Source organism: Notolepis coatsorum (genome assembly GCF_963971535.1).
Source record: "Notolepis coatsorum genome assembly, chromosome: 17".
NCBI classification, from domain to species: domain Eukaryota; kingdom Metazoa; phylum Chordata; class Actinopteri; order Aulopiformes; family Paralepididae; genus Notolepis; species Notolepis coatsorum.
Window position 1 is genome coordinate 44068573 of NC_140181.1, and position 24715 is coordinate 44093287.

Genomic DNA, 24715 nt, shown 5'->3' on the forward strand with positions numbered 1-24715 from the left:
AAGTTTATGGATATTAATGACTTGTCAATGGAAACGATTACAAGCAGCTACTAATATTAAGGATTCTGTTTGGTTTTTCTGATAAGTCGATCTGTATGGAATGTGGCGGAGGAATGTAGAAGTCAAAATGTGGTTTTGAAAAGAGGTTGTCTTTCTCTTTTCTCTCTGGTATTGAGATGTCACTTATTGCACCTGAGAAGCAACGGCCCCTTTTTTGTTTTGAATAAGATAAGATAAGATACTGTATTCCTTTATTTTATTTTTTTTATCTCTCTTTCTCCGATTTTTCTCTGTTTTCTCCCCGTCCCAATTTAGTCGTTGTGCCAATTAGTTAGTTATCTTATTAGTTCATTGGATTTGATGAAACCCCCTAGTTAAGATGACTCCTCCTCCCCATGCTGCTCCTGTGAGAATCATGTTTGTGTGAGGGTGTGTGTGTGTGTGCATGTGTGTGTGTGTGCGTGTGTGTGTGTGTGTGCGTGCGTGCGTGTGTGTGTGCATGTGTGCGTGCGTGCGTGTGTGTGCGTGTGTGTGTGTGCGTGTGTGTGTGTGTGCGTGCGTGTGTGTGTGCGTGTGTGTGCGTGCGTGTGTCTGTGCGTGTGTGTGTGCGTGTGTGTGTGTGTGTGCGTGCTTGCGTTGTGTGCGTGTGCGTGTGTGTGTGTGTGTGTGTGTGTGCATGGACATTTGCCTTGTACATCGCCCCCCCACTGCTCCCTCATTAACCAGCCTGGTGATGGAGCTGTCTGCTCTACAGGTGGGTGGACAATAAATCAAATCATGATATCTGTCCTCGGCCTGAACGTCATCAAGTCGAGACCTTCCAGTCCTCCGTCTCCTCAGTGCTCTTCCTGCTGGATAATGATAACACCGGATCAGTTTAGTTTGACTGAGCGTCTTTCCTTTCACATGTTTTTATCGATTTAAATGTTTTGCTCCTCTCTGTTTGTCTGTGTGCTGTAATTGTAGACGCTTTCAGGTGGCAGGCAGGGTCATGGTGATGGCAGGCGGCAGCCATTTTGTTTCTTCAACCCCCCCTCTCTACGACGCGTCTCTACAATTCGTAGCCGCATTTCTGCAGACCCCTCTCTGATTGGTTGAGCTCCATTTCTGCAGACCCCTCTCTGATTGGTTTAGCTCGTCACGCCGTAAAAGGCGGATGTAATGTTATCATATCAAGAAGATAAGCAGAAATGTACTACCAGATTCGCGTATAACGTTATTTATTTCGCGTGACTTCGCGGTTTATTCCATTATATAACATAACGTTGTTATTTCGCAGTTATTTCGCGGTTTATTCACATAACGTTATATTGTTTACACTGTCTTTCTTCTATTATAACCCTCCCAAATCATATTCAGAAAGTATCAGAGAGACTTCTATTGACCAAGGAATTAGTTATTATTTCGCGGTTTATTCACATAACTTTATATTGTTTACACTGTCTTTCTTCTATTATAACCCTCCCAAATCATATTCAGAAAGTTTATTATTGGTTAATGACAAACCAATTAATCCTATCCAACATATGTGTAAAGGCACACACAACATATTCCAGTTAACGGTATATTTGTTTAATGATTCGTTATGGCGTAATCAATACTTCCATGCGTATAAATTGCGTTCGCAACCTCCATGTTTTGGGGCCTATTCATCAGAAACTCGGATCCGGGATTCGGCTCCCATCCGTCGGGCAACAACTGTGGGTTTTCAGACTTCTCTCTGGAGCTTAACGGAGTTTCGACTCCTGGCTGGAGGAGCTTGTCGCGGCTCATGCGCATGCGCGCGCTCGGCCAATCAGAGAGGGGTCTGCAGAAATGGCCTCAACCAATCAGAGAGGGGTCTGCAGAAATGCGGCTACGAATTGTAGAGACGCCTCTACGACACAGATGGATTTATGACCTCGTTAATTGGGGGAAATTAAAAGCCATTTCCTCTTACAGTGAGAGTGTTAGCGGGCCTTTAATGGATGAGTCTATTCCCTAAGTGAGCAGCGCGGCGTGGTGTTTGATGGGGGCGAGCGTAATCTAAACGGTTGAGACGGTGGATGATGGACAGGCGTGTACTTAAAGGACGGGGGGGGGGGTGGCAGTCGGAAACCAGGACTCTGTGATGTCATCGCTGGCACCACCGGGAAGCATGACTCAACGTGTCTGATTTATTGGATGCTCGTCACAAACGTCCTCAATGACATTTTGACTTTAAACGCAGCTGACGTTAACTGCCCGCTGGACCTAAGCAACGCGTCTTAAAGGCCCCGCCCCCCCGCACTCCCAAGTCTGAGCCTAGCAGTAGCAGCATGATTCAAACCCACGTGATGAACGCGCACTTGCCCTCGCAACGCCACCACGGGAAAAGCTTTTGACGTCTGATGTTTTGACAACACAAATTATTCAGAGCGACTTGTCATCCTTTTGATGAACGCATAAAAGCCCAAGACAAGAATTCCGCTGGTTTCAAGTTCTCTTTGAACTCAACGCATGACAAGTGCACTGAGCAGATTTCCTGGCTGACTTGGCGCCGTGCTGCCTCTGAGGCTCTGAGGATCTGAGGCACTGAGGCACTGAGGCACTGAGGCACTGAGGCTCTGAGGCACTGAGGCACTGAGGCTCTGAGGCACTGAGGCACTGAGGCTCTGAGGCACTGAGGCTCTGAGGCACTGAGGCACTGAGGCTCTGAGGCACTGAGGCACTGAGGCTCTGAGGCACCTGAACGAGGCTCTGAGGCTGAGGCTGAGGCACTGAGGCACTGAGGCACTGAGCACTGAGGCTCTGAGGCACTGAAGCTCTGAGGCACTGAGGCACTGAGCACTGAGCCTGAGCACTGAGGCCTGGCACTGAGGCCTGAGGCACTGAGGCACTGAGGCTCTGAGCACTGAGGCACTGAGGCACTGAGGCATGAGCACTGAGGCACTGAGGCTCTGAGCAGGGCCCTTGAGGTTGAGGCAGGTACTTGTTGTACAGTATGGAACCTTGAGGAGAAAACCGGCAAACTTCAGCTTGGCAGGAATGTCAGGAACGCGGGGGGCCGTGCACCCCCCCCCCCCCCCCCTCAACGTCAACAGTGGCCGGCTACAGCGTGAAACGGACCACGGAGCAGACCTCCCATACCCCCCCCCCCCCCCCACACCCTTGTTTCTTTACCCAACATGCTTACAGCAGACAGAGCCAGAGCATCGTTCACCCAGACCTAGGGGTGGGCAGGGGGAGTGTGGGGGTCCGTGCCCCCCCCTGTCAAAATAAGGATAACATTCACTCCCTGGCGGGGAGCTCTAGTCAGTAGTCACGCTATATCTCCGTGATGACTTGTGAATGAAGCCCGAGGGATCCGAGAGGCTGTGGAGTCAGAGGACCGCTATCTGCCGAAGGGGAAGTCACTGACGGAAAGTTGTTTTCGGGCCAACGGAAAAGTTAATCGTTCTGTCAGCAATCCTGTCAGCAATAGGATAGAAGTTCTGATAGGATTTCTCATCAGTGCCTCGGACATGTTTACAAGATCTGAATCTCCTGCGATTAAAGCAGGAACAGTGAAGAGGTAACGGGAGAGGAGAAGAATGTGCCGGAAATGTGCTTCCTCATGCTGAAGTTATTGTGAGCCGATGTTTTCTTTTCGTTTTTTTGGGGACATTTCTATCTCTTTTTTTCATATAATCACCCCGGCGGTGCACGTGGAACCACTCTGGTGACGATGATCTCAGTGGTCGACGTGACCTGAGAGGAAGACGGCCTTGTCCGACTTGGCAAACACTAGACGAATGGGTAAAACACAGACCGACTTGGCAAACACTAGACGAACCGGTAAAACACAGACCGACTTGGCAAACACTAGACGAACGGGTAAAACACAGACATGGTTCAGACCCCCAAACACCCCCCCACCCCCCTCCCCCACACACACATAAAAGATAACAAAAACAAAACAAAGAACAAGCAAATGGTGCCAGCGTGGGGCAGGGGGGGGGGGGTTAGGGTGGTGGGGCATCGTGCCTCGTCCTCCACAGATGGAACCTTGTCTTATGATGGCGGAGACAAATCCTCCACGATAAGAGACTCCAGCTTTTTCCTCAGGCATCCGTCCCCCTCCTCCAGCTGAGTCTTTGTCACCAAGGCCAAAAAGAAAAAGAAAAACACAAAGAAAAAGTAAATTGGGCTGAAAGGAAGGATGTGTTGGAATGAGGTAAACAAGTTACCAAAGGGTTCTTTCCCTCTCTCTCTTTTTTGTTCTCTCTCTCTCTCTCTCTCTCTCTCTCTCTCTCTCTCTCTCTCTCTCTCTCTCTTTCCTTCAGCCCATTTCTCAGCTTCTGTTTATTCAAGTGATGAAGAGAATAGGAGTGCCAGAGAGAGGGGGGGTATACACCTCACAGCTGGAAACCGATGGGTCTTTCTCTCTTTTTAAAATTTTTACAACACCCCTCAGTGTCCCGCGTCGCGTGAGAACAAGCGGTAGTCTGACCCACGTCTCCCCCTCCAGAAACACCCTGTTCCTTCTTGGTCTGCGTCTGACTCCAGGGCTTCGGTCCGGGTCCTTCAGCGCGCTGCTCAGAAAGGTTTATCCAGCTCCACTCGGGTAGAAAATAGCCTTTTTGTCCCCCATGTCACACCGTACAACCACCATTACTCGCCGACGACCCGAAGACTGTTTGTCTGAGGATTTTGAGGATTATCAGAATCTCTCAGAACCTTTCTAGCCTAAACCATCCAAAGGGAAATAGGCTAAAATAGAGATTTATTTAGTTGTTCATTTGTTTCTTCCTGGGGTCCACACAGTACATACATATACCTATATTTCAAAATATTTTACACAAGATTTTTTTTTTTTTATAAATACCCTCAAGGATCAAGAAAACAATGGACACCAGAAAATAAATATGCACGCGTATATGTATATGCAGTATGCACACACAACAACAGAAACAATAGAAAGAAAGAAAACAATGGGCACTATATGATGCAGACATAGATGTTTGTGGGAGGCGTTCGTATACCAACCATGCTGCCATCATTATTATTATAATCTCTATTTTGTTATTATTATTATTTCCGGTCACATCCACAATCATACAAGACACGTGGAACTTCTGAAGCGGGTTTACTGCCACAGCATCCTGATGAAGAAACCTTGGTCTCTCTCTCACTGTGTACATTGGCTTCAAGCAGAAGTGACCACAAGAGCATGTGTCTTCAGAGTCTGCCATGAGGTGGGTCTTCCTCAAACACCTCAACCCCCCCCCCCCCCCCCCCCCGCCTCCTTGAGCCTCCTCTGCCAATGTGAAAACAAAAGGAGGTAATGAAAGTGTAAAAAGGAGGATGGAGATGGAATGGGGGGGGGGGGGGCATTTGTTCTCCCCCTCCTCTCTCTCCCCTTCTGTTGAATCCTTCCTTTTCTGGGTGGAAATTCCTGGTGTGGGGGGGGGGGGGGTGTCCTTTAGGAGTCATACAGCTGAGGTGCAGTGACAAAGACCCCCATCCTTCCCTTACAAACACACACATGCCAGCGCCGCCGTGCGCACACACACACACACACACACACACACACACACACACACACACACACACACACACACACACACACACACACACACACACACACACACACAGCCACACACAGCCACACACATCCACAAAGTCAATGACCGTTTCTGTTGACTCCTACAGTGTACACCAGAGGAGTGTGAAGGGTCTTGTTCCTCATTTCGAAATCCTGTAGAGCAATTAGAACCGTGCTGCTTTCCAAAGTGTGGCCCGGGGACCCAATAGGGGCCATACCGGTGTTGGTTATAAACCTACGTTAAACTAATCTCCTGGTCACGCCAACAAAAAACACAGCACTTTGAGTCAATGAACTGCCCCTCCCCTACTCGCTCCTAATCACATTAGCCTAAGTTATATGAGTTCGCCAGGGCACACACACATACAGACACAGACACACACACACACACACACACACACACACACACACACACACACACACACACACACACACACACACACACACACACCACTCTCTCCTCTCTCTCTCTCTCTCTCTCTCTCTCTCTCTCTCTCTCTCTCTCTCTCTCTCTCTCTCTCTCTCTCTCTCTCTCTCTCTCGTTCAGCCAAAATAAACGGCCACTCCTCCTGGGCCCTAAGTCGTCCTAAGCCCCTGCTTGGATAATGGTCCATTTTGCTTCCCCTCATAGACCCCAGTGAGGAATAATGAGGATCAGGAGCAGAGACAGAAGGGGTGTGTGTGTGTGTGGGGGGGGGGGGGGGGGGGGGGGGGGCTAACAGAGCTAACATACCCCCTCAATACACACCCATCGAAACAGCTGCTGTGTAGAGGTGCGAGACAGTGGTGTAGAGGAGAGGTCCTATGTGACCCCTACCTTTCCATCTGTCCTTCAAGCCACTGGGCTTAGATGTTACTACACTATAAATGCGTACACCCTTGTGCAAGGTCATTTTTGTTTGTATTGGGTTAACTAAAAGGATACATTAAATTGGCACAAAAGCATCATCCTTTATTATTTTGTTATGTTTTGACAATAGAAAACCCTCACTTTCACATGTCTTAGTATTTAATTATCTGTAGGCTACTGGACACGTGTCCTTTGTCTTTAGTGTTTATTCATCTGTAGGCTACTGGACACGTGTCCTTTGTCTTTAGTGTTTATTCATCTGTAGGCTACTGGACACGTGTCCTTTGTCTTTAGTGTTTATTCATCTGTAGGCTACTGGACACTGTCAGTTTGCCCTTGTCATTCCTTACTTTATTTGATAATGTTCATTCCTACATGTCGGTGATGAAGGAATCTGAGCTTGTTGTACCGTTGCATTTGTTTCAGAAAGCTATGGATAAGTCTGTTAGATGCACACAACAGACACAATAGTTGAGTTGAGACAGACACGCTTACGGGACCTGGGTTCAAGAAATTTACACATTGGATGAAGGACATATCACATTTGGCAGCCACATGAATTTAGGCTCCTAAGATGTTGTACTTATTGCTCAGTTTATTGATTAGATTGATTTTAACACAGCTAAGAAGCACGTAGACAAATCAAATATTTGAAAGACAGCATGGGTAATCTGAGGGTGAAGACATTTTGGATGAAATTCACCTTTTAACATTTTGGGTGGATTATAGGAAATGCGGCCTTCTCCTTCATAGTGCTGTGAAGGTTAATCTGGATGCTCACTACTATTGGAAACATTTTGGAGTTAATGCTTTTGTTTTTCTGTTGATATGATGGCACAGCGTGGAAACATCATCCACTTTGCTACGCCCCTGGCCTTGTCAGCTCAGTGGAATACTATGACTCTCAGATTAAAGGGGGTAAAGCGTGGGAAATATTTTGTTTCGCCCAATACGCAACATTTTCGGTAATCGCCCGACTTTCTGTGAAACCACAGCTTGCACCAAACTACAGTCGACTGGGCAAAGACCTGTTTACATCTGCGGGTCGCTCCAGTCCTATAAGCCGATAAGCACAATGAAAACAAACCAAAGCCATCCCTGCCTGGATTTCTCCTCTCTAATGTGCATGCACTACACCACTGGGTTACACACAGAATATCAGCAACGTCAACAACAAATTCAGCTGTTGTCTGCGTGTCAGAGACTTGTCTAAACAATGTCATTCCAGACTCTATAGTAACCTTTCCTAGATACATGTTACATCAACGGCATCGCGAGTGCAGCGGGGGAAGGAGGAGTCGCAGGAACTACTGGCTCACTCGGAGGAAGATGAGCACAAAGCCTTATGGGTTTATGAAGCCTTATGGGTCTGGTTCATGAAGCCTTATGGGTCTGGTTCATGAAGCCGTATGGGTCTGGTTCATGAAGCCGTATGGGTCTGGTTCATGAAGCCTTATGGGTCTGGTTCATGAAGCCTTATGGGTCTGGTTTATGAAGCCTTATGGGTCTGGTTTATGAAGCCTTATGGTTCTGGTTTATGAAGCCTTATGGGTCTGGTTCCTGAAGCCTTATGGGTCTGGTTTATGAAGCCTTAGGGGTCTGGTTCATGAAGCCCTATGGTTCTGGTTTATGAAGCCGTATGGGTCTGGTTTATTAAGCCTTAGGGGTCTGGTTTATGAAGCCTTATGGGTCTGGTTCCTGAAGCCTTATGGGTCTGGTTTATGAAGCCTTAGGGGTCTGGTTCATGAAGCCCTATGGTTCTGGTTTATGAAGCCGTATGGGTCTGGTTTATGAAGCCTTAGGGGTCTGGTTTATGAAGCCTTATGGGTCTGGTTTATGAAGCCTTAGGGGTCTGGTTCATGAAGCCTTATGGGTCTGGTTCATGAAGCCTTAGGGGTCTGGTTTATGAAGCCTTAGGGGTCTGGTTTATGAAGCCTTATGGGTCTGGTTTATGAAGCCTTATGGGTCTGGTTTATGAAGCCTTATGGGTCTGGTTCATGAAGCCTTATGGGTCTGGTTCATGAAGCCTTAGGGGTCTGGTTCATGAAGCCTTAGGGGTCTGGTTTATGAAGCCTTATGGGTCTGGTTCATGAAGCCTTATGGGTCTGGCTGCACCCTAAACATCTTCCCCTCCCGTGGGCTAAGTTGCGTCACGGCTGCTGTACATTCCAGCTCCTCCTCTGCCCATCAGGCCCTGCTCTGCTCTCACAACATGTTTTATGGATGAGCCTCTCATACGCCTAGTCGCCAGCCCCTGCCCTCAATCTGCATCAACCAGGCCAACCCGAGACTGACACAGGCCTGCATGTATATGAGAGGATACTTGAGTGAGGATGATTGAGTTCATGTATTTGTGTATCTGTGGTGCATTTTGTGTGTGTGTGTGTGTGTGTGTGTGTGTGTGTGTGTGTGTGTGTGTGTGTGTGTGTATGTGAATGTGTTCCAGCATACGTGTGTTGGTGATCTATCCGGGTGCACCGCCACACACACACACACACACACACACACACACACACACACACACACACACACACACACACACACACACACACACACACACACACACACACACTGATTAAAGTGCTCCATCAGCTCTTGAGTTGCAGACAGACCAGGGGACATCTGATTGAACTCATGCTAGGGCTGATGGGGAATTAATCAAATTGTATTTTCAATTACGATTATGAAAACAAGAGAATCGACTTTTAGCCAGGTCATGTTTTTTTTAAGCCAAGTCAAGTCTTTGTTTTTCAGTTGTTAAAAAGACAATAAGACATTTAAAAATATATATAATCGTGATCAAAAAGAACCTCTGCAGTCCTCCCTGCAGCAAGAATACTTTACTGAACAAACTGTTAGACACTCTTTCCTTTCCTTTGACCTATTTCGTGCTTCTGTACCTTGACCATGGTGGTGCCAGGGTTAGGGGTTCCATTCCCTGTGTAGCTCAATGGGTAGAGCATGACACTAACACTGCCAGGGTTAGGGGTTCCATTCCCTGTGTAGCTCAATGGGTAGAGCATGACACTAACACTGCCAGGGTTAGGGGTTCCATTCCCTGTGTAGCTCAATGGGTAGAGCATGGCACTAACACTGCCAGGGTTAGGGGTTCCATTCCCTGTGTAGCTCAATGGGTAGAGCATGACACTAACACTGCCAGGGTTAGGGGTTCCATTCCCTGTGTAGCTCAATAAACACATTCATGTTATGTTGATAATAGAGTACCTCACTGTGTCCACAACCTCCAGACATCTCTCTGTCTCTGACAGTCTTATTACCGTAGGCGACACCAAGGTTGTTGACTTGGCGGTTGTGCTTGTCCATCAGAATCGTGACCCTTCTCCTACTTCTTCATCTGCCCTTCCTATCGCTCCCTCTTGTCACTCATCCATCCGTCTCATACTCATCCATCCATCCATCCAGCTCTTCATGCTTCACCTCCCCGTTGTGTTCTCTCCTTCACACTGCCTCTGGAATGCCTTGTGTGTGTAGTTTGGAATCTAACCAAGTACTAACTGATCTGTCTCTCCTGTCTCTCCTGTCTCTCTCTCTCTTTCTCGCTCTCCCCCCCCTCTCTCTCTTATTCTCTTTCTCTGCTTTCTCCTCTTTGCCTACCGAAGATCACAAATATATCATAGCAGGTAAGCACCACTTTTAACCGAACTTTCTCTGTTACAATTACAATTTTATCCACCATAGCAATGGACTCTTGAATAGAACGCATTAACTTGAAATTATTTCAAGAGAATAAAAGCAACAACCCATTGTTGTCTGCGTTTCCACCACTGTCCAAAGATTTATGAAGATTAGGTGCTGAGTCCGCTGACGTATGAAAAACATCTCAATCAGGCATTCCAGTGTCTCAATAATAGTTGAAAACAATATTACTAGAAAACAAAGGACAATTTCTCTCCGATCAGATCTTTGTGATCATGGTTAAATGAACAGATCAATGTTCCCTGCATACTCTTTTTACTTTTGCCATGTATTGTTCCTCACATTAAACAGGAATGTGCAACAAACAAACAATGCACTGGCAACTCAGTCCAGATGACTGGTAGTATTTCCAAATGGGGCTTTGTAGATTGTCTGGAGTGCAAATCACTCTCTGTGGGTTCCAAACTCTCATTTGTAATCATTGCCATGTGGTTGAATTATTGGCTCTCGTCATCCCGAGGAATAGGCTTGCATTCGATTTTCGATCTGCTATGAATTGAACGTCAACTAACAACACACCGATCCAAGTGTTAGTCTTATCCTATCTTATCCCTATCCTACGTTTAAAGGGTAGATGTTTTCACCCTCTGCTCTACTGAGCAAGTGTCAATATCAACTACACAGCAATACAATTCTATACAAAATGTATTGGCTCTTTTCATCTTGCGGAATAGGCTTGCATTTGATTTTTATTGATTTTAATCTGCTATGAAATCACTAATCATAATGTTCAGTGCTGCAAGCCCCGCCCCCATAGTCCCTGTACTTCTGGAAAGTACCTAAATAACGTAAAATAACGTCCTTCATTTAGACTCTAGTAGTCCCTGCAGTAGAAACAAGTTCCTCAAAAAGTTCCTGGGGAAAGTTCCTGCGGTTTAAAAAGCGCCAAGAAGAAGTGTCCCTGTCCTCTTGTCCACCTATAGAAGAAGTGTCCCTGTCCTCTTGTCCACCTATAGAAGAAGTGTCCCTGTCCTCTTGTCCTGTTAGGGTTTGTAACCGACCTCAAGCGCAACGGCACAGAGAGAGTTGTTTCAGAGTTAGCCAAAGCAAGGGCGTATTTATTGTCAGAGTCACACGGTTGAATTAAGTTGAGCAACAGAACAAACGGGGAATCTGGCATGTGAAGATTGTTGCGGCTCTGCAGATTCTCCCAGTAGGTGGTGGTGAGGAATTAGCTTGTGACGTCTGAAGCCGCTCTGCAGATCCTCCCAGCTTTCACTCCAGGTGGAAACGGAGAGAGAGAGAGAAATCCGAGTTAGCCCAGCGCACAACAGAAACAGAGAGGTGACTGATCCAAATAAATATCCAAGTGACTTGATCTTCGGTGTGATACACACAGTTAGCAGAGTCCAGAGAAAAAACAATACGGTAATCCAAAGTGTAAATCCAACACAAAAAATAGGTGAGAACAGTATAACAAAAACGGGATCTCTTCGGTGTTTCACAAACACACAAAAAACTGGTGATCCAAAAAGAACTGTTTCCAAAAACTCACCAGAGCGCAACGCGTAAAGCGGGCAGATAAACGAGGCGCAGCTTCGTACGGGGAATCAGGTTCTCCACAGGGATTACTTCACGAAAGTCCTGGGGAGCAACAGACAGGGAACAGCGACGGGAAAGACAGGCAAATGCAGGAGTATATTCAAAACGATCCAACATCGATATTAGGGGGATCAGGGTATATAAAGCCACAGGGCGCTGATGTTATGTACTAGAGGCCTGGTCACTCCTGTGTCACCAGGGCAGGCAGGTGAGGGCTGCCAATTAGCCAATTAGTGCTGATTGGTTACCTGCTGGGGAGCTTCAAAGGCAGACCCAGAAACACACATGCACGGTCTGTGCCTAGTGAAAGAGCTGTCAGGTTCTTACAGTCCTTGTCCGTTGGGTTACCAGTACATTAGCTTATAGTTATATTAGTAGTTCCTTGGTTTAGTAGCATTTTTGAGTTAGAGCACAGGGTTTTGGTGTTGATTACACATAGGTTGCGTACCCATGAGCCAGGGTCGTAACAATTGGGCGCTCGTCCGGGATCTTTTACCCCTAGCACTTTGTTTGGTGATTTTTTTTTGTGTTGCACGGGGTGTCATCATATTATGGTTTGGGTGGTGTTCGTTACACATGGTGTAACGTGGGGGCTGAGCCATTTTCATCAAACAGGTGAGTATGCCGTATTTGTTTGTAATTTGATGTGACTACTTATGCTGTTAAAATATATAGTTTAGTAGGCACCACATGTAGATAGGGATATTATTTTCTGGTTGTTGGTTAGCGTCCGGTGCACCGCGTACTCCTGGGGCGGTCAATGAAATGATTGTATATGATCTTTGACTGGTAGCAGGTGTGGTTGAAGAAAGTTAGGTCTACAGGGCATTAGTTTAAGGGTAGGTAGGTTAGGGCGGCCAGGAAACACAGGTAGTGTGGTAGGGCTTGATTTAGTGTTTCTTAGGGTAGACATGTGGTAGGCCGGGGTTTTCTGCAGTTTAGACGTAGAAGCATATGTGGTCACATCAGGTTAGAAGGCGCACCTGTTTGGAATATTTTGTTGGATTTATTTTGTTTGTTTAAGTGTTTGGTGAGCATACCTGGTAGCACCTAACACCCTGCGTGTATGACACGTCTATTTAGGGTGGGTGTGTTTTTTTTTTTTTTTTTTTTTGGTTTGTTTGTGCAACCTGGAAAGGTGCGCTCCGTAGAGCTCACATTTCCACCGCGTCCCTTTATGGTTGTTATTATTGGCATTAGCATTCTTCATGGTTCTTCAGTGGTTCTTCGTGGTTCTTCAGTGGTTCTTTAGTGGTTTTTCAGTGGTTCTTTGGTGGTTCTTCGTGGTTTGTTAGTGGTTCTTAGTGACTGTAGGGTAAAGTGAGTAGCTTGTGGTGACTGGTACAGTAACGATGGCTACCATTAAGGATTTTGTTGAGAACCCCTCTGACGAGATGTTGGGAAGGTTTTCCAAAGAGCAGCTTCTGAAGCTTGCTGTGCACTACAATGTGGAGCTTACTGCCAGTGAGAAGCGGTTAAAAACGACTGCCTTGGGGACTTTGAGGGCTATACTCATTGAGGAGCAGGTGATTGTGGCAACAGTGGATGAGCTTCTTTTGTCTGAGGTGTCTCCACAACTCTCTGGCGTGGCGGAAGGTGTTGCCATCGATTGGGGGCCTAGGGAGTTGGCATTTAGGGAAAAGCAGCTACAACAAGAGCGTGAGTTTAAGGAAAAACAGCTACAACAAGAGGAGAGGAGAGATGAGAGAGAGCGGGAGCTTAAGGAAAAACAGCTACAACAAGAGGAGAGGAGAGAGAGCACGATCGTGCAATGAAGGAGCTTGCATTTAAGCATGCTGCCTTGCAGGCGGGTTCTCTGCATCCAGAGTCACGTTCCGGGTTTGATGTAGGCAGGAATATTAGGATGGTGCCACCATTCTTTGAGAAAGACGTGGAAATATATTTTCCCCTTTTTGAACGGGTGGCAACCACATTGAAGTGGCCTGATACCGCCTGGACACTGCTGCTGCAATGTGTTTTGGTTGGTAGGGCACAAGAAGCCTACACTGCTCTGTCCCTTGAACAAAGCGCTGATTATGAGCTGGTTAAAGCTTCCATATTGAGGGCTTATGAGTTGGTCCCCGAGGCCTATCGTCAGCGTTTTAGAGGTTATCGTAGGCAGGAGGGGCAGTCTTATGTTGAATTTGGAAAAGAGAAGGAGAACCTGTTTGACCGGTGGTGCACCTCGCAAAAAGCAGAGTCAAGGGAGCAGCTCAGACAGTTGGTTCTCCTAGAGGAATTTAAGAGGTGTGTTCCTGACAACGTTTCCACACATCTAAATGAGCATAAGGTATCGAAGATAGCCGACGCTGCTGTCTTGGCTGATGAGTTTGTGTTAACACACAAATCTGTCTTTGTAGAGGAGGGCCGTGTGGAGTCTAGGGGTAGTAGGCGTCCTTCTCAGGGGAGCCGGTTCCCGGCACCCGTGTCTGCTGGTCGGTTTACTTCGGCTCCTAGGCAAGGTGGCTCTGCTAGTGCATTCCCAGAGGGGGTTATCTGTTTTTACTGTAAGGAGCCTGGTCATATCGTTGCTGGATGCCCTGTGCTTAAGCAGAAAAATGTAAAAACGGTGGCTCTGGTAGAAATCATAGACAGGACACCTATGCCGACATTAGAGGGTGGGGTGCGAAGTATCAAAGGTGCAGACAGGGAGCTAGAGGGCTCCTCAACATTTAGGATGGATGGATTTGTTTCACTGGTTGGTGAATTAGGATCAAGGCAGGCTATTACAATATGGAGAGATACAGGAGCTTTCCAGTCTCTCATTCTGGATGGGATTTTGCCATTTTCTGAAGATTCTTCGTTGCATTCCGGTGCCATTGTTCAGGGCTTTGGAGGAGGCTTTGTGAATACTCCTTTGCATGAGGTCTCGCTAAACTCTCCCTTAGTATCAGGCAATGTTGTCGTAGGAGTGTGTTCTCACATTCCCATAAAGGGGGTGTCCTTCATTCTAGGGAACGATTTGGCCGGTGGCAAAGTGCTGGCTACTCCAGTTGTAATTCCCGTCCCTGTAGTTTCTGAGGTTCCTGATGAGCTCGCACAGAAGCATCCAGGAGTGTTTCCTGTGTGTGCGGTAACACGCGCAATGTCAAAGGTCAAATGTGACACCCATGAGGTTGTTAACTTAGATGGTGATATGACACTTAGTGACACGTTCTTTGTTGAGTTGAAAAGTGGCCCTGATGAGGGGTTTGGTAAGGTGATTCCGTCTCATGAGCAGTTGGTACTAGAGCAAAACAAGGATGTCTCCTTGTCGTCCCTCTTTGAAGAGGCGGTTTTAGAGGATGAAATGGTAGATACGTCTCAAGGATACTTTGTTAGCAATGACGTGCTCATGAGAAAGTGGACACCACCTAACCTGTCCAGTCTGGATGACTGGGGCAGTGTGTTTCAGATTGTTGTTCCAGCCGTGTATCGTCCTGATATACTGCATCTAGCACATGATCATGATCTTGCTGGTCACATGGGGGTCAGGAAGACTTATGACCGTGTGCTGAGACATTTTTGTTGGCCAGGTTTGAAGTCAGATGTGGCACAATATTGTCGCTCGTGCCATGTGTGTCAGGTGGTTGGTAAACCAAACCAGAAGATCCCTCAGGCTCCTCTGCAGCCTATCCCTGCCGTTGGGGAACCTTTTGAGCGGATCCTCATTGACTGTGTTGGTCCCCTCCCTCGAACTAAGACAGGGAACCAGTACCTTTTGACTATTATGTGTGCAGCGACCCGTTTTCCTGAAGCCATTCCTTTACGCAAGATCACAGCCCCAGCTATATCCAAAGCTCTGGTTAGGTTTTTTTCGACTTTTGGTCTACCAAAGGTCATTCAATCAGATCAAGGGTCTAACTTCATGTCCCGTCTCTTTGCTCAGGTCCTCCAGCAGTTGTCTATCCAGCATTGCCCTTCCTCTGCCTATCATCCAGAGTCCCAGGGGGCGCTGGAGAGATTTCACCAGACTATCAAAACAATGCTGCGGGCATATTGTACGGAGTTCGACAAAGACATGATGGAATTCCTTTGCTTCTGTTTGCTGCTAGGGAGGTAACCCAGGAGTCTCTTGGATTCAGCCCGGCTGAGCTGGTGTTCGGCCACACAGTGAGGGGTCCTTTGAAACTGCTGAAGGAAAAGTGGTTGGCTGACCAGACTCCTTCCTCTACTAATTTGTTGGACTATGTGTGTGACTTCAGGCTTAAGCTTAGTAGAGCATGTGAACTAGCGAAAGAGAACCTAAAGGTAGCCCAAGGAAAAATGAAGGTGTGGTATGATAGGCGGGCCCGACATAGGGTGTTCTCACCGGGAGACAAGGTGTTGGTTCTCTCGCCTATTCTTGGGTCTGCATTACAGGCTAAATACAGTGGGCCATACTCCATTGAGCGCAAAGTTGGTGAGGTCGACTACTTGATTAAAACTCCCGACCGCAGGCGCAAGAGTAGATTATGTCACGTCAATATGTTGAAGGCGTACAATGATAGGGCTCAGATTGACCAGTCAGGGGTCAAGCCTGTGGCTGTTCTAACAGTTTCTGCATCTCCTATTGTAGCCGACTGTTCTGTGTCGAAGGAGATTTCTCAGGGCCGGTTGCCAAACACCCAGATACTAGGTGACTTGGACTCACACCTGTCGTACTTACCACTTCCTGAGCGTACGGATGTGGTGCGCCTACTTAGACAGCATACACGTTTGTTTTCTGATGTCCCTAGTCGTACTAATGTACTCGAGCATGACATTGATGTTGGTAGTGCAGGGCCAATTAAGCAACATGCCTATAGGGTGAATCCGGAAAAACGAAGGATCTTGAGTAAGGAAGTAGACTATATGGTGAGACATGGCATTGCGGAGCCCAGTTCTAGTGCGTGGAGCTCCCCCTGCCTGCTTGTTGATAAGCCAGACTGCACTCATCGGTTCTGTACTGATTTCCGTAAAGTTAATGCAGTAACCAAGCCGGACTCGTACCCTCTGCCTCGGATGGACGACTGTATCGATCGGGTGGGTTCAGCAGCCTTTGTAAGTAAATTGGATTTGCTAAAGGGATACTGGCAGGTTCCGCTTACTCCGCGAGCACGTGAGATATCCGCTTTTGTCACACCAGAGAGTTTCTGCCAGTATACAGTGATGGCCTTTGGCATGCGAAATGCCCCAGCGACGTTTCAGCGGCTAGTGAACAAGGTCCTGGGCGGGGTAGCGTTCTGTGAGGCATATCTGGATGACCTGGTTATCCACAGTTCCTCTTGGTCACAACATGTGGAGCATCTGGCCGAAGTGTTCAAGCGGTTGGGTGATGCTAACTTGACAGTTAACCTTGCGAAATGTGAATTTGGACAGGCCACGGTTACCTACCTGGGTAAGGTGGTTGGACGTGGGCATGTGTGCCCCATTACAGCTAAGGTGGAGGCTATAGTGGGCTTCCCTGCTCCCATCACCAGGCGGGAGTTAAAGCGCTTCCTAGGTATGGCAGGGTACTATAGGAGTTTCTGTAGGAACTTTGCTTCTGTTGTTGCCCCTTTGACCAATCTGCTCAGTCCTAAGGTACCTTTCGTGTGGACTGAGACTTGTCAACAGTCTTTTGAGAGCATCAAGGGTATTCTGATTAGCGCTCCCGTTCTGTCAGCTCCCGATTTTCAACTGCCATTCAAGTTGGCAGTGGATGCTAGTGACCTCGGTGCTGGAGCCGTCCTCCTGCAAGAGGATGCATTAGAGGTGGAGCACCCAGTGTGCTACTTTTCTAAAAAGTTTGACAGGCATCAACTGCACTACTCTACTATAGAGAAGGAGGCGCTCGCTTTGGTTCTTGCCTTGAACCATTTTGATGTTTACGTGGGATCCTCCAGTTTACCCCTTGTTGTGTATACAGACCATAACCCTTTGGTTTTTCTTCGCAGCATGGTGAATTCGAATCATCGTTTGATGCGATGGAGTTTGTTCCTCCAGGCGTATAACTTGGATATTCGCCACATTCGTGGGAGGGACAACGTGCTAGCAGACGCCCTCTCACGATCGTAGTACCGGTGTTTGTGGTACCCGTTATCGCTGTTGTGGTAGAGGCCCTGACAACTAAGGGGTCACAGTTGTTTTTGTTTTGTTTATGGGTTGTTGTGTAGTGGTTGCCTCTTGGGCAACCAGTTTGGTGGGGGAGGTGTTATGTACTAGAGGCCTGGTCACTCCTGTGTCACCAGGGCAGGCAGGTGAGGGCTGCCAATTAGCCAATTAGTGCTGATTGGTTACCTGCTGGGGAGCTTCAAAGGCAGACCCAGAAACACACATGCACGGTCTGTGCCTAGTGAAAGAGCTGTCAGGTTCTTACAGTCCTTGTCCGTTGGGTTACCAGTACATTAGCTTATAGTTATATTAGTAGTTCCTTGGTTTAGTAGCATTTTTTAGTTAGAGCACAGGGTTTTGGTGTTGATTACACATAGGTTGCGTACCCATGAGCCAGGGTCGTAACAGCTGATGACAAGCTGTGACAGCTGCGGGATGAAATTGATCATTGCTCCAGAAGCGTGTGGTGGGGAGTGCAATTAATCAACAAAATACCTTAAAGGAACGGAGCGTGTGGGTGGGGAGCGGACCAAACCTCACATGTCCACTGTCCTCTTGTCCACCTATAGAAGAAGTGTCCCTGTCCTCTTGTCCACCTATAGAAGAAGTGTCCCTGTCCTCTTGTCCACCTATAGAAGAAGTGTCCCTGTCCTCTTGTCCACCTATAGAAGAAGTGTCCCTGTCCTCTTGTCCACCTATAGAAGAAGTGTCCCTGTCCTCTTGTCCACCTATAGAAGAAGTGTCCCTGTCCTCTTGTCCACCTATAGAAGAAGTGTCCCTGTCCTCTTGTCCACCTATGGAAGAAGTGTCCCTGTCCTCTTGTCCACCTATAGAAGAAGTGTCCCTGTCCTCTTGTCCACCTATAGAAGAAGTGTCCCTGTCCTCTTGTCCACCTATAGAAGAAGTGTCCCTGTCCTCTTGTCCACCTATAGAAGAAGTGTCCCTGTCCTCTTGTCCACCTATAGAAGAAGTGTCCCTGTCCTCTTGTCCACCTATAGAAGAAGTGTCCCTGTCCTCTTGTCCACCTATAGAAGAAGTGTCCCTGTCCTCTTGTCCACCTATAGAAGAAGTGTCCCTGTCCTCTTGTCCACCTATAGAAGAAGTGTCCCTGTCCTCTTATCCACCTATAGAAGAAGTGTCCCTGTCCTCTTGTCCACCTATAGAAGAAGTGTCCCTGTCCTCTTGTCCTCCTATAGAAGAAGTGTCCCTGTCCTCTTGTCCACCTATAGAAGAAGTGTCCCTGTCCTCTTGTCCACCTATAGAAGAAGTGTCCCTGTCCTCTTGTCCACCTATAGAAGAAGTGTCCCTGTCCTCTTGTCCACCTATAGAAGAAGTGTCCCTGTCCTCTTGTCCACCTATAGAAGAAGTGTCCCTGTCCTCTTGTCCACCTATAGAAGAAGTGTCCCTGTCCTCTTGTCCACCTATAGAAGAAGTGTCCTCTTGTCCACCTATAGAAGAAGTGTCCCTGTCCTCTTGTCCACCTATAGAAGAAGTGTCCCTGTCCTCTTGTCCACCTATAGAAGAAGTGTCCCTGTCCTCTTGTCCACCTATAGAAGAAGTGTCCCTGTCCTCTTGTCCACCTATAGAAGAAGTGTCCCTGTCCTCTTGTCCACCTATAGAAGAAGTGTCCCTGTCCTCTTGTCCACCTATAGAAGAAGTGTCCCTGTCCTCTTGTCCACCTATGGAAGAAGTGTCCCTGTCCTCTTGTCCACCTATAGAAGAAGTGTCCCTGTCCTCTTGTCCACCTATAGAAGAAGTGTCCCTGTCCTCTTGTCCACCTATAGAAGAAGTGTCCCTGTCCTCTTGACCACCTATAGAAGAAGTGTCCCTGTCCTCTTGTCCACCTATAGAAGAAGTGTCCCTGTCCTCTTGTCCACCTATAGAAGAAGTGTCCCTGTCCTCTTGTCCACCTATAGAAGAAGTGTCCCTGTCCTCTTGTCCACCTATAGAAGAAGTGTCCCTGTCCTCTTATCCACCTATAGAAGAAGTGTCCCTGTCCTCTTGTCCACCTATAGAAGAAGTGTCCCTGTCCTCTTGTCCTCCTATAGAAGAAGTGTCCCTGTCCTCTTGTCCACCTATAGAAGAAGTGTCCCTGTCCTCTTGTCCACCTATAGAAGAAGTGTCCCTGTCCTCTTGTCCACCTATAGAAGAAGTGTCCCTGTCCTCTTGTCCACCTATGGAAGAAGTGTCCCTGTCCTCTTATCCACCTATAGAAGAAGTGTCCCTGTCCTCTTGTCCACCTATAGAAGAAGTGTCCCTGTCCTCTTGTCCACCTATAGAAGAAGTGTCCCTTTCTTTCCTCTTCTTCTCCCTTTGAGCAGCCTTAATTGAAAATGACCATTAATGAGAAGTGCGTGAAAGTTTAATGCCACACACACACACACACACACACACACACACACACACACACACACACACACATGCACACGCACACGCACAGAGACAGAGACACACAAACAGTCATTGAGGTGCTCCCATAGGAGTGCCATGCATACATTAGGGCCCCTTCACAGGTCCTGAGACACTTAACAGTCAACGCTGGACTGAATGGGAATGAGTGAGTGTCTCTCTCTCCCAGCGCACAGGCAGAGGCAGTGAAGAACAAGGAGAGGTGTGTTTAGAGATGCTTTGAGAGAGACAAGGCAAGCTGTAAGCTGCATGGATGAGAGGGACGAGACGAGCTGTAAACTGCATGGATGAGAGGGATGAGGCGAGCTGTAAGCTGCATGGATGAGAGGGACGAGACGAGCTGTAAGCTGCATGGATGAGAGGGACGAGGCGAGCTGTAAGCTGCATGGATGAGAGAGACGAGACGAGCTGTAAGCTGCATGGATGAGAGGGACGAGCTGTAAGCTGCATGGATGAGAGGGAGGAGGCGAGCTGTAAGCTGCATGGATGAGTGTGTGTGTGTTACAATTAGGGTGACCAAACGTCCAGATTTGTGCGGGACAGTCCCGATATTTAGCCATCTGTCCCGCATGCCGCAACAGAAGAAAAAGTGTCCCGTATTTCAATAAACAATTTAAATATGAATCATTATTGTTTTTGTCCTCTCATTAATCCCCAACCATGCACTAATGCACCGCAAGTACTGTACGTTACATAGCCTAGTCTAACCGGCGCGAGCGCATATACTATACATAGCACCTGGCGGAGCGTTATGAATAGGCCTACCAGTGCCATTCTATTTCATCGCATCTGATGCGTCTAATCACGGGGCGATCAAACTCTTCCCACTCTGCACTATTGGACTCCGAGCTGGGACTACAATGAAACGGCAGACGAAATCCACAGCCCGATCACGAGCAGACTTCGTCAAAATGGTCTGGGCTTAGACCGCATATCTGCATATGCGGCGGATAATGCTAGTGTTAACTATGGAAAACACAAATCTGTGTACAAAAAGCTTCACTGCGACCACGACAGCATTGTGAAGGCAAACTGTCTTGCCCACATCATTCACAACTGCGCGCATCATGCAGGCGACACTGTTGACATTGAGGTAACTGAAGAGTGAGATCCAAGTCAAAGCGAATTTCTCTGTAACATGTAAATTTTTATAATATTCTCTTGGTCAGAAGGCTATACATGAAGCTGCACAGTCCAGTAACAATATAGATTCCCAAGCACTAACTACCTGTACGTGCACTATGGTGCTCTCCATGGTGCTGAAACCTTCAGAGGCACAAAGCGAAGGCGCATTTCTAGTTTTAATAGTTGTTTCCTATTGTTCACTGCTGTTTTAATTAGTTTATGTATGTATTTTACGTATGCAGGATAACACTCTTTGTAGGCTATATACTCATGCATTGCTACTTATGTTATTATATTCATCCTGTATCCTGTGTTATATTTACATTTAACATGTTAATTAAAGTAAAAAGAAAATCAAATGTATATATGATTAAAAAAAAAGTATTAAAAGTATTATCATTTTAATAATTGTAAAATTTGGTCAGATTATCATTGAATGAAACATTTAAACTTTGTAGTGTTCTGGACGCCTGAATTCTTTTACTAACGGATTTCCAGTTCCGCGTTTGCGTTCTGTGCTCTGATTGGCCACTGACGTTTCTGGTCGCGCCAATCGTGTGACGGCAAGTTCTGCCACCGGTTAAGCTTAGGCACTCTTTAGAAGTTGGTTAAGGTTAGAGTTTGTCTTAGAGCAGGGCGATAGAACACCAGCCCTGATTCCAAACTCTAACCTTAACCAACTTCGAAAGAGTCGCCTAAGCTTAACCAGTGATAAACTAGGCGTTAGGTAGTTTGCTGCTGTTCGAGGCGGAAATGGGCACGTCACGCGATTGGGCGCACATGTCACATGACCAGAAACGTCAGTGGCCAATCAGATCGCACCAGAAACGTCAGTGGCCAATCAGATCGCAGAACGCGAACGCGGAACTGGAAATCCGTTAGTAAAAGAATAGACGCGTTCTGGACAGGTTTAGAATCAAGGAAGCCAGTGTAGACAATGTATGCACTTCAGCATTACAAGAGAGATCACAGGTTACATGTACATCTTAACTATAGTCATAGGACTCGGGAACCTCTTAACAGCATGTTGGATTGCATGGTATGGTCTTCTATATAATTATGGGTATAATAAGCAATTAAGACGCAACAATATTGTGTTTAATACATTAAATGCTTATATTTTTATCTAAATTATGAATACATTATGTAAACATGATTCTTGCATACGGATTTATTACTGTCCCACAATTTCAACAAATGTCCCACAAAATCAACATGCTGTCCTGCATTTGGATCATACGGATTTGGTCACCCTAGTTACAATATATTTTCACTGTCACACTTTGACGATGTGACATGGTATTACTTTTCCCCCCTTCTTTTTACTTATATAATGGTAAATTGACTGCATTTATATAGTGCTTTTATCCAACGCGCTTTACAACTTATGCCTCACATTCACCCATTCACTCACACGTTAACACACTGACGTTTCCAAGAACCGCGTATTATTCAATAAGAAACTAATGTTTCCAATCTGCCGATCAATTCCCAATCGCAGTGGATTTCAATGGTGCTCCCTAAAGGAGTGAACCGCATGAAAGTTGTCTCCTAGGACCTGCCTCTGACACCAAATGTCATAGTGTGGTGTCAGCAAAGCATGTGATCGATATGGGGTGGGAATCACCAGTTTTATCTAATGCAAAAAAAAAGTATATACTGTATATCAGCATGCAAAATGTCACGATATATTGTTGTATCGACCCCCCTCCCCCCCCCCCCCCCAGTCCTAGTGATCATTTTTGGTTTTCTTACTGGGAAACACTTTGAAAGCTTGACTGAGTGTCACAAAAAACCCACAATAACAAGCCAAATGCAAGCATGGAAGCACCTGCGATACGACAAAGCATTCACTTCAACGCCCCAATGCGACAATTCAATGTGTTGCGGTAAAGACCGTCGATGCTTGCCGCTGTCGGAGAGACGTGGACGAAGAACTAGCCTCACAAGTGTGGGGGGGGGGGGCATTGGAAATCAGGTGAGTAGGAGAGACAGAACGTCTTGGATTGGACGTGCCACAGGGAATGTGAGGGAGAACCCTTCTAGAATGTTATCCCTGTGAGATAATGGACTTCATTTACTTCATGTGTGTGTGTGTTAAAATATATAAATAAAGTACTAATCGACCACAGGAAAAAAGGTACATAATATATGTTATGTTATAGCCATAAGTAATATATTTACATAATGTATTGAACATTTACATATATTTATATATAATATATAATTTTATAGCTTAACCATAACGCGAATGTTCAATAACCCGAACCTTCCTAGTCGAAAGTAATGTCATAATGTCATAAGGAAGGAATAAGACATTAACTCTATAAAACTGTTCACATCGTTGTCGGTACTTTCTAATTGACAGACATAACTAACTAGTGCTGCTCATTGCGTGTGCAAGTCGTGCACGATACAGTCGGTGAGGAGTGTGTGTGCAGTACATGCCTGCGTGTGTGTGGGTGTGGTATCAACCCTCAAATGAGGCTCCAGGCTTCCAGAACCATGTGTGTACAGCAAGGGGTTGGGGGTAGGGCAAAGGTCACGCATGGTGGAGTTAGCGAAGGCTCCCTCGCCTGCAACAAATCTGTGACCCCCCCCCCCCCCCCCCCCCCGGGAGCTCATTAGCTGCAGTGCACAGGCGAAACCCTTCCCCTCCGAAACGAGCCCACAAAATAAACCTCCACCTGCAGGAATGGAACGCAACACCGTCTTTTTTATTTGTTTCGCCGCGGCGTCCGAAGGTGGCGCCGACCGTAAAACACAGTAACACCACGCAAGGAGTATTCTTCTATCATCCTTTCACGCTCTCTCTCGTCCCTTTATTCCTTTTGGGCCTGATTTGACTGGAAGAAGTGGAGGGCGGTGGCGGTTTTGGCGAGCAAGTCATTTTCCATTTTCCCATCGCCCACGCCGTAGTTTAACATTCCACGTGGTTCTTTCTACCTGCATTGTAAAGCGGAACACTATATCCGCAGTGAATAGAACATTGTGATATGAGCCACACGGGTCTGGTCAGCGGCTGCCTATTATCCACCCGCCTTGTTAAAGCACCCCCCCCAAGCGCCCCTTATTCCACCAGGCACCAGGTAGCTCAGAGCCCCTTTTTCAAAGCGCACGGCCATTAAGAACAGGGCGCCAGCGGAGATTACATGTTTTGTAGTCCAGGGTGGATGAATCTACGAGGCGCTGTTTCTCCCTCCCGGCAGCGAGATGGAAATGCAGAGAGAACAATGTGCGGATCCCTCGTTCCTCTCGTCCGCACCAGTGATCCCCTCTCCGAGAACTCCATTAACAGACCCCCTTTTTAATGTGACTTTCAATCGCCTGAGAATGCAATTATCTTGGTGCCTGGGATGGAAGGGCAAGCTTTACGGGGGGGAAAGGATTGGGGGATAAGGCCTGAATGCTAGCTTTTAATTTTTTTCAAATTTTTTTGTCGTCCATTTCACCATGGCAACTGTCAATCATGTTGAATGGCGTGTGGCACGTGC